Raw genomic sequence first — 10,236 nt, forward strand, 5'->3', positions numbered from 1 at the left:
TATTTACAATTTCCTGTACAGAAGAAAATAAAGTTGCATTAAAAAGTCGTATGTCGTCACCTATGAAATTTGGCCTTTTTGTCGGCACACTCAATTTTTTAAAACATCATGGTATATATCTGTGTGATGATACCATTGGGGAACTTCACTGTACAAACAAACACGTTATGAACACGCGTAACTCTCATTTACAACAACGAAAAGGACGTTAAATTGCGGAATAGAGTATACGTGAGGGATTTCATTCTTTCGAATTGTTCGTCGTTGTTAGGACAGCTCGCAACAGCGAGTCAAGTATTTACTCTTTAGAGCGTTGTTATATATACCGGTGTGGTAGAGTTTAAAGGGTTAACCTACAGTATAGTCTCGGGCTACCATGTAATTTAACGACAATTAACACGTGTGGCTTCACGAATGTCGAGGTTATACACGTGTATTTGTATACGTGTTATACATCTTCGAGAATCTTGCTGTATGTATACATGTGTACCAATACACTTAGAAACTCTGAGCACAAACGTAAAATATATTTGAATGTGAGACTTGTTCCGTTGGAGCGTTCCAACTTGGGCGTCTAAAGAGCTACCATATTCTATGATTATATACATATAGAATGGTCGTACAAGCCAACTCTCCATCGGTGGCGCCCTCGTTGCAACCGCACTTGTGAACTCGTCGCACGTCCTTGACTCGCGGACTCTCAAAACCTTCGTTCCTCTTGCAGAAAGGAAGTCTCCGAACTGGAGCAAAGAGTAGAGGTAACACAGCATCGTGCTCGGTGCACCGAGCTATCGAGCTTGCGCGGTTTTTTCTGCTCATTTCTCTTTTCCTCTCTCTCTCTCTCTCTCTCTCTCTCTCTCTCTCTCTCTCTCTTTCTTTTTCCGTATTCTCTGTGGCAGTCATAGAGTACACTTTTTCGGTCGTGAGTAAAACTTTCAGCTGGCGTATCCAGGTTTTCGAAAGTAGGAGAAAAAAAAATGGGAGGTGCTGGATGTTGGAATAAAAATGGGAATATAGCAGGAGAATGGGAATAAAAGTTTCCAATAAACCTTGAGCGTGGTTTCGATAATCGATTGTATTGGTTGCAGCAAAGGCTTTTCAATTGCGAGCTAATTGTTTGAATTGGTTTGAATGCAGAAATTTTTCAGGTTTTTTAATTTACTCAAGATGGAACAAAAATCTGATTAGAATACGTACAATTGAGCTATATTTTACTACCGGATGTTCGAATACTTCAATACTATTCAACTTTTTATTAATCTCCGTGACCAGAGTGAAAAACAAAACCTGAATTGTACATAGTATTCTGCAAATTGACAGAAAAAAACAAAAATTGAGCTCCGATTCTCCCGGCAATAACAACGTGAATAAAAAACAAAAACAAATCGCCACTGCATGCTCATTATTCGTAACAAATCGGCTGCAAACTGAAAAAATGACCGGCTCTTCTTCGATCCAGCCGTTGTAGTGATTAATGGTTCAGCAATCCCATACACGCGTCAAATCCTATCCGCGACCTTTGCGCTACTTGATACGTGAAAATGGCGAGTAGCGGGAGGGCAAGAGGACGCACAGTATGTGCTGTGTGAAAATGCACGCGTCGATTCTGCCCGAGACGAGCATCTGTCGTACACACACTAAATTCGCTGCTCCACGAGATACAGTGAAACAGAGTAGAAATTATGACCACGCGATTTGGGGTAATTGGACTTTGGACCTTCCATGGGTAACCTCCTGCGCGTTTCTGATCCACGATCTCTCTATATACCCATAATTCCGTTTTCCCCGCATCTCTCGAACGATGCAAACGCTTCCGTCGGCGCATCGCTAACTGCACACGTGCACACTTATATCGATAAGCACATAAAGATATATCTGTATATTATATATTCCTGTGTGTCACATGTCCGTTCATTACTGCAACCTCTCGCGTAATTCAGATTTCGCTAATTGGAATTATCGGACCACGCTGGCTTGTCGTATTTACGATAGAGAAATAGATAAAGTGAGAGGGCGAGGGGAGGAGAGGAGCGAACGAGAGAAAGATGGAAAATCCATTGGCTATAGCCGGAGAGCCAGCGTCAGCCAGATATTATTAATTTACGGACTGATTGGCGTCGTTTCCCCGCGTATAACGACATTCGGTGCCCCGTTCGCGGCTCGTTAATATATACGGATATAAATCTACATACATATATATATAATAAAGATTTCCATACAAATGTGCTGAATATGTGTACATATACACATAGAATCTCGATGCATAATTCTCGAAGGTGGAGACTGAGATGAGTTCGTCTGTACAGTATGACCATTTCAACAATATTCGAGAGCAGAGACTGCTATATATGTACACATCCATGTGCGGATAACGAGACGACAGAAGCTGGCTCATCCCTGATGGACAGTAGTAGTACGAAGTTTCCTAGTGGTCCAGAGCAACTACTCCTGCTTCTCCGTTAATATTATATAGTTTGATCGTCAGAGTTCGACGTGAACATCAGAACATCAGCGTACGAAGCTCTCCTCTCGAGCTGGACAATGGTGAGATTTAGCCAGCGGGTCGTTCTCGTCGTTTCTCATGCTCCTCGCCCTTCCCATCTTCTTCAGTGGAGGGGGTGGGACGTTTTTTTAGTTTTTTCTCCTTTCGCGTTCTGTTCGATCGTCTCTTTGGCCGCGAGGCTCTCTATATATACAGACAAAACGCTTCTGCGGGTACAGTACACGTATATACATGGATCCTACGCCGAGTAAAAACGGCGTAATTGCGAGTATTGTACGCGTAGGGGGACATCGACTGGAGCCCTTCGTTTGTCGAGCGTTAGCTGGCCCCGGCGGTTTCGATGAAGCGAGAAAGATCTGGAGAGGCACGGGGAAAAAGAGTGAGAGAAATAAATAGTCGGTGCGATCCTGTGGCAATTCGCAGGACCATTCTACGAGCAAATTCTCGAGAGCGTTTCGCAGTACTATTGGCGAAAGAAAAGAAAATAAGAGGGAAAGAGAAGTGTACGATAAAACAAAACAAAAAAAAACGAAATGTACGAAAGAAATGAAAAAAAGAGAGACGTAAAAAGCGGCACAGAAAATGCGGCGGAATGAATGGAGCGTGAGATGCGCCGAAGAAAATTAGAGCCCACGACTGCTTCGGTAGCCCTGTAATCTATATTATGTATACCAGTCCTTCATACCTATAGTTATACATGCTGCTATATATATATTTAGTATATGAATATAAATATATTCCCACCTGATTGAACAGAGAAACTCGAAAGAAAAATGAAAAGAGAAAATATAAAAAAACGAGCGACATAGATGCCAGGTCAGGCGGCCACTGCTGGTAAAGGCGAGGAGGGAACTCTCGACTATTCGGAGTGCGATAGCCTTACCTGAACCGTGCTCTTTCCGCCTAAAGAAGATGTGCGGAAACGAATTTCTCTTGTATCATTTCAGTTTTTTTTGCAGGCCTGCGCGAGAAAGGCACATTTAAAATATATATTGGAGCGGAAATTTCATGCAAATGTAAGTCCACAATTCCTCGAGGGTAATCTCGTGAAATTGATGAATAAGTAAACCATTGCTTTTGTTTCATTCTTAATGAAGGTAACAAGTTCGGAAGATTGCTTAACCCATCCCCGATCGCAAGGTTAACGAGAGTTTCTGCTATGGCTTAAATAATTTGAACAAAAAATAATGGTCGCTGGCTATCACAATTTCCGTATTGAAACGAATATGAGTGCGGAAGTAAGCTTTTTTCAATATCCTAAATACCGTCAACACATTTTCAGCTCAATATAAAGCGATGGAAAAACGGACATCAAGCGTACTTGGACGACGGTTTATCGCGTTGTGTGTTTTAGCGCAACCACAAAAACTTTCCACATCGCTATCTTCTTTCAAAGAACAGCTATCAAAAGCTTCTCCCCATTATTCCGGCGTTACACACACTTTACAGATGACCGTATTTTTTCTCTCACGTATACACGCTCATTGCAAGCTCAATTTGCAGAAGGATTCTCGTCGCGTTAGCCTGTCGTAAGAAAGGAGTCCTCGTGAGAGGCATGAGATGCTGAACGCCGTATGCGACCAAAACGGCGACATTTTCTCTTGCTGCCAACTCCGGCCCAAGATTTACCGAGTTTTTCCTATGTATCTGATTATTTTCTCCTTTATGCAACCGGCAAGTAACACGTAGGAAAAGAAAGGGAAGAAAGAACGAGAGGAAACGAGAGAAAACTCGACGGAGTTTCCTGGGCGAAGCTTTCACCTCAAAACCACACGTTTTGTGGAAGCTGTATATAAGTTTTACTGTAACTAAACAATAGCCCACTTGGATATCGCTGGGGCTGCATGGCAACGAACTTTTCTTGTTTCCCTGACGCTCATGTGCCACTGATCCCCCTTAATTTCATTTCAGTGGGTTCTTTGGAATAGATAGTGCATAAGAAAAAGAATGAGAAGGGTCTAGAGAAATAAGAAGGCGAAATATTCGCAAGTGACACGAAGAAACCGCGAAAATTCCACAGTTAATATTATTCAAGGAATTCCGCGCACGTGAAACCATGCCGGGAATATTTGGAAGCAACAAAAATTATATGAGATATATCCGATTCGTGTATAAGAATCCACAGACTGGAAAATTTTTAATTTATATACGAGAATGTAAGGATATGATAAAAAGAAATATCTAAAAAATAGTACCGGTGTGAGACATGAATAAAAAATACTCCAATACCGTATCTCAATGGTTTTTTACATTCATAGCCAAACATTCCAAGACTCGATTTAGCAAAGCTTAACCGCACTCGTGTATTGTTTTTTTCCTATTCTTAAGGTTCTATTGTACTGTTTTTTTACAAAATGCAGTAGTCATTAGGATGATGATGAATATCGGTTATTGGATAAACTATTTCTTGAAACATAATCTGGGCCAATTTTTTTCATCCACAAAGAACATTTCGAACTGTTCGTTCTGAAACATTCACATGGCAAATGTATGACAAATTCCTCACTGAGACTACACATGGCGTTAACAACGTGACACGACCTATTTTCTTGTCGCAGCTTGAGATTTTCACTTTCTTATTCCAAGTCAAATCAAATTATGAGCTCGTCGATCTTAACGAATCATGTTGTACATATTCAAAATATTATTCATGGTTACATGACATATGCCTGTATGGAAGGTTCAGTTGAGCTCAGTTGTCAGTTCCAGCGCAGTAAAAATAACTTTCACACACACGCGCGCACACACACCCCGTGGAATAATTCTTTGAATCCTTCACGAACTCTTTGACTATGATCGACGAGAAACAATTCGAGTTTTAAATATCATTATCTATGAATCAGCATGGACACATGGATGAAATTGTGACGAATGCTTCGTGTACGCAGACAGATTGAACACTACGACAAACGCCATCCGACAGGTTTTACAGACTAAATGATATTACTTAATCTCGACACGCGAAAGGCCATAATTATCTTCTTCGAAATCTCTTCGTTTCAACTCAACACACCGTGTAAAACAAAACTCCTCCTTGAATTCTTTTCCTTATAAAAATTATAATCTTACTCAATTCTGTACAAAAAGTTCCTCGTAAGATTATAGAATTTCCGAAACTATTTTAAAAGGTCGTGTAACGTTGTAAATTCTTTCAAACAATTATTTCGAAGGCAAAACTTAAAAAAAAAAAAAAAACATTGCATATATGCGAAGAAAATCTTTATTAGGTTCGCGATAACGATTTGCGGCGGTCATCACAGAACGGAAATTATCGTCAACTTTTTCTCGTGAACGAAAAAAAAAACTGCACAGCAGGAGGACACGTTCACATATTTAATTCGTAGAAATGATCGAGAAGTCACTAGACGGCGCACGTATGAAAAGCGGTTTTCAGACGATGATTTTACAATCTGCGAGTACGTATATCGATGTACACATATATGCGCGCATAGACACTAAATTCTTTTTCATTTATTTGCCTTCGTTCCGAATACCTGTCGACGAGTATTTACGAGGTTTCGCATCGAGTGCAGTGTGTGCAGCATCACTAAGGGCTGTTTTGCAACGGCTCTGGTTATGCGGCAGTGCGAGGATAAAGGAGAGCGCGAGACGAGAAAGAGCGAAGGAAAGCGGGGAAGAGGAAGAGAGTACGTTGCAACGGTGGCAATCGATTTCGTCGAGATATCGAGAGTGTGCAACCAGCTTTACCGGTTTCCTGGGCACGTTTGACGCGCGATTCTCCTCATCTTCTTCCTCGCCCGTACTCAGAGCATTACCTCCTCCATGCGTAATGATACCGGTGCGTCGAACGAAAACGAGTCAAAGGGATACTTGCGGATGCTACGCGAGAAAAATAAATAGATGAGAAACTTCTCGAGCGAGACAGAGACATAGAAACCGAATAAAGAAACATGAAAAAAATCAAGAGAGACACAGAGAGTGAGAGGAAAGACTCGGGAGCCTACCGACCGTGCCATTCGAGTTCTGGAGCCGCATCCGCTGCTCCAGAACTTCATTCTTTATAGTGCTCTTTTACGGTACGTATGCACACGTGTACCGATATCGTACACACTTGTTCATGACTTGGTCCTCCTCTCGTCGCAATGCATTGCACGTAAAGAAAATATATGGTTTTTCGATCTAATACATAAATATACATATGAACACGCGCGCACAGATGTATAGCTATTACAAGCTGGTACATGCCATTGATGAATTTCTTTTTCTTCCAACATCTCTTTCTCTCGGTCTTTACCCGGCCCTTTTACCGCTTGTTTATTTATTCCTCTTGTATACCCGCTCAATCCAGTAGCTCGTTATAACTAATATATATGTATATTCTTTTTATATATTATATATTGATATGTATATTGGCTGATGAGAAGTATCCTGGTTTCCTTATATACGTTCTAATGAGCCTTTCGTATCTAATTTACGTTCCCTAAGGATCTCATTAATGTCTGTTAATCAACTGTCGAAATCTCTACTTTATTTATACATTTCCATATAATTCTAAATACCGAGTGAAAGGAGAAGTGAAGAAAGGTTAGTGTACTTCAACTCTGAGACGTATCCAAAATAAGTACCTGTAATAAAATTTGTTATTATTTTTCATTACCCACTGCTTTTTCTTTTAAGCTTTCTCTCCTCTGCCTTTTCGGTATTATTCACTTGGCAAACTTCACGTGCTTTTGATTCATGTAGCCTGCGCAGGAGCTTATTTTTCGAAATGTGGGCAACTCGCTTTGGCTCTGTTCGTAACGATCCCTTTGATCGTATCGAATATTTCACCGGTTACAAACACTGACAGATGAGAATTTCAAAGCAAGAACGTTGTCTGACTACTCGAGGATGTGATCTTTAGAAAGCAGTAGAAAAAGACACATATCGTGATGGTTTTCTCTTGCTTCTCCACTATTTCATGATCAAACATGGATTTTTTCGTAATTTTCCCATATAACAGTGAGCTTATATATGTACACACAAGTATAGACCGTCAAATGCCACGGGGGATTGAGACAATTGTTATCGCGCAACAAATCGGCTCTGGGGAAATGACCCATCGCTTTTCGGCTAGAAAGAGGAGTGAAAAAACGCACGTCACCGTTCTCTATAACAATTATTTCGTTCTTGTTTTCATCGAGTCTTCCCAAAGGCTCTTGAACTCACAGCCGAAAACTCATGGGGTCATAAATAAAACGATTGAAACGATGACAGCGGGAAAATGCATGTTAGACATCAGAGAACATTGAACGATTGATACTTTCACCGATTAATATCTTCAAAAAGATTCCGGAACTGAAAGAACCTCTCTCTACCCCTGACCGATACGTCTTTGAAAACTCGTCGAGTCGAAAGACTGTTACGGGACCGCTAAATCCTTCAAAGAGATATTTCGAATAGTTGCCGGTATCGCGTTTTTCAACGAATGTGAACCCGACAAATTTTCGTTTTATTTATACGTTTTTGATTCCGTTTCACATTTGAGGAATTTTTAAAAGTTCGTCAAGATTTGTCAGTTGAAAATTTGCCTCGTCAAAAATGGAGAAAAAAATGGAAAGATTTACAGAATTATTCACTTTACAGGTAAGTTTGAAAACGCTGATCCGCGTCTTTGGTAATTATACGGAAAATAAAATAATTATTTGACAGTCCATTATTAGTGAATGAGTCACTTATTCTGCTCCGATGTTTATAACGATCCGATGCACGCGCACACAGAGACGAGAGCACAATCAACCACAAAGTCTTCTTCATCTTTGATGAAGCAGAAAGTTTTTAGAGTTTGGTAGTAGTTTATAATAGGTGATATAAAATAATAAAAAAAGCGCATTTACGAGTGAAGATGAACGAGAAACGAGAGAAGGGAAGAAGGAAAAAACACTTACCACTCTTGGTCGATGAATTGCTTTCAAGTTGCCGCAACCGCCGCTGATGTTAACAATCTGCGGTGATGGCTTCAACGTGTCCGCTCCAATCGATATACACACAAGCACGAAAATGCGATAAACTCCAAAATATCTATATCTTTTCTTTTGAATATTATATTTGCGTATAACACAGATCCTTTTACTAATGCCCGGCTAATCAAATTTCCAGTTGAAAGAAACTTTCGATTATACTTTTCACCGCACTATCACGTGGATTAATGTACACATATATTTGCAAGCATATCCGTAGACGATGAAATTTATTCGAACGAGTCACGAAACACTGGTCACTTATTATTATAATTATTACCAAGTAATAATCATTATTATTTATTACATATCCGGTAGAAAAAGTTTCTATTGAACGAGATGAATAACGAATAAATAAAAAGCACCAACTAGGTATTATAAAGTTTCACTTTTATTTATCGAAATTTCGTAAATTCATAATCCTTTTGATCTACGAAAATTTCGGTACCGAAGCAAGCGGTCAAGGATGCAACGAAAATTTGATTTTCGGAGTTTCTCGACAATCGATCCTCAACGAGTACCAGCCCGTTGCATCCCAATTGCAACACGTCAACTATTTTATCGCTCTTTCGTTTTGTTTCAAACTTTTGTGTTTTTAATCACAATCTCATGTCAGATATTGATGAATTTTGAAATGAGAGAAACGAAGGACGATGCTAACACAACGGAGAGCGAATTTTGGTACAGGATAAAAACTTTGGTTGACGGTCCAAGATGTTTGCCTTCCTTTCGATATTATATTTCACGAACGCGTAGCAGCGACGAAATAAATCGCGTTTGAATTGTGCACAATCGCGTATGATTCAAGGAAAATTAAGACGCGAGTTTTCCCGGCGTTATAATTCGTACAATTCGTAAAAATATCCGTATATACGTTATATCGGATAGGACGATAGCAAATGGCCAAACATCCGCACGCAATGGCACACGCCTGTTAACTGAATAGCCCTACGCGTCGAAAGGACGGGGCTCGACTGGTGTTTTCTTCCCCGCCGTTCCGACTTGCCCCCTCTCCCCACTCCGGTAACTGGCGCTGCTGTAGGCGCGCGGCGCGCAGGGAGAATCTGGCGCGTCAAACTTAGATCGTATCCAACCGTAGAGATGTTCGGACCGACCAAAAGAGAATAAGAATCTTTGAACTATATTCTGCGATCAATCCGTCGTCTGCAGAATTGGCTTTCCCAAATTCATCTCCAAGTTTCACTTCCTTTGATACGTTCAGTTCAAAGTAAAATTGTGCCAGCTATCGCTGAATTTTTAATCATCATCGCTTCCGATGAAACACTTGAGGTGAAGAGAAACGTTTCTTTCCTGAAATAACTCGAATAAAAATCACTGGTTTATTGAAAAAAGAAACTTTTCTACGATGAAATTCTACCCACACACATTATTCGCTTGGGAAAAATGCTCACCCACTTGAATCGAACTTTTTCCTTTTCTTTTTAATAGCCGCGAGGGTTATCATTTTTTTTCATACAAAGTTAATCACTTTTTTATTTACTGAACGTCCCTAATGGACGGCCTTAAAAAAACGACTAAATAAATATCAAGATAATAAAGTTTCTTTATGAGTGTAAATTCGAATCCGTCGATATTTATCTGTAAATTCTCCGCGTATTTAACCAAGATTGTTCACTCGATTCCGATCAATCGATTCAGCGAGGTCCTGTATTTTTCGATTACGTTCCTCAAACAATAATCAAGCTTTTTCATTTACGAATAAGAATTCCGGTATAACAGAAAATGTTGATCCGAACTAGAAGTGATCCCGAT

The 10,236-nt window shown here is 40.1% G+C and overlaps 1 protein-coding gene across 1 annotated transcript in view; it reads right to left on the reverse strand.

Moving 5' to 3' along the window:
* Positions 1–9,412, reverse strand: part of olf413 (DBH like monooxygenase olf413) — a 161,319-nt gene extending 151,907 nt beyond the window's left edge. The window contains exon 1 of the mRNA XM_043422091.1: positions 8,392–9,412. The gene's annotated coding sequence lies outside the window, so the exon portion shown is untranslated. The remainder of the gene's footprint in view (positions 1–8,391) is intronic.
* Positions 9,413–10,236: the final 824 nt, after the last annotated feature.

This window comes from Venturia canescens, chromosome 1, assembly GCF_019457755.1.
Source record: "Venturia canescens isolate UGA chromosome 1, ASM1945775v1, whole genome shotgun sequence".
Lineage (NCBI taxonomy): Eukaryota > Metazoa > Arthropoda > Insecta > Hymenoptera > Ichneumonidae > Venturia > Venturia canescens.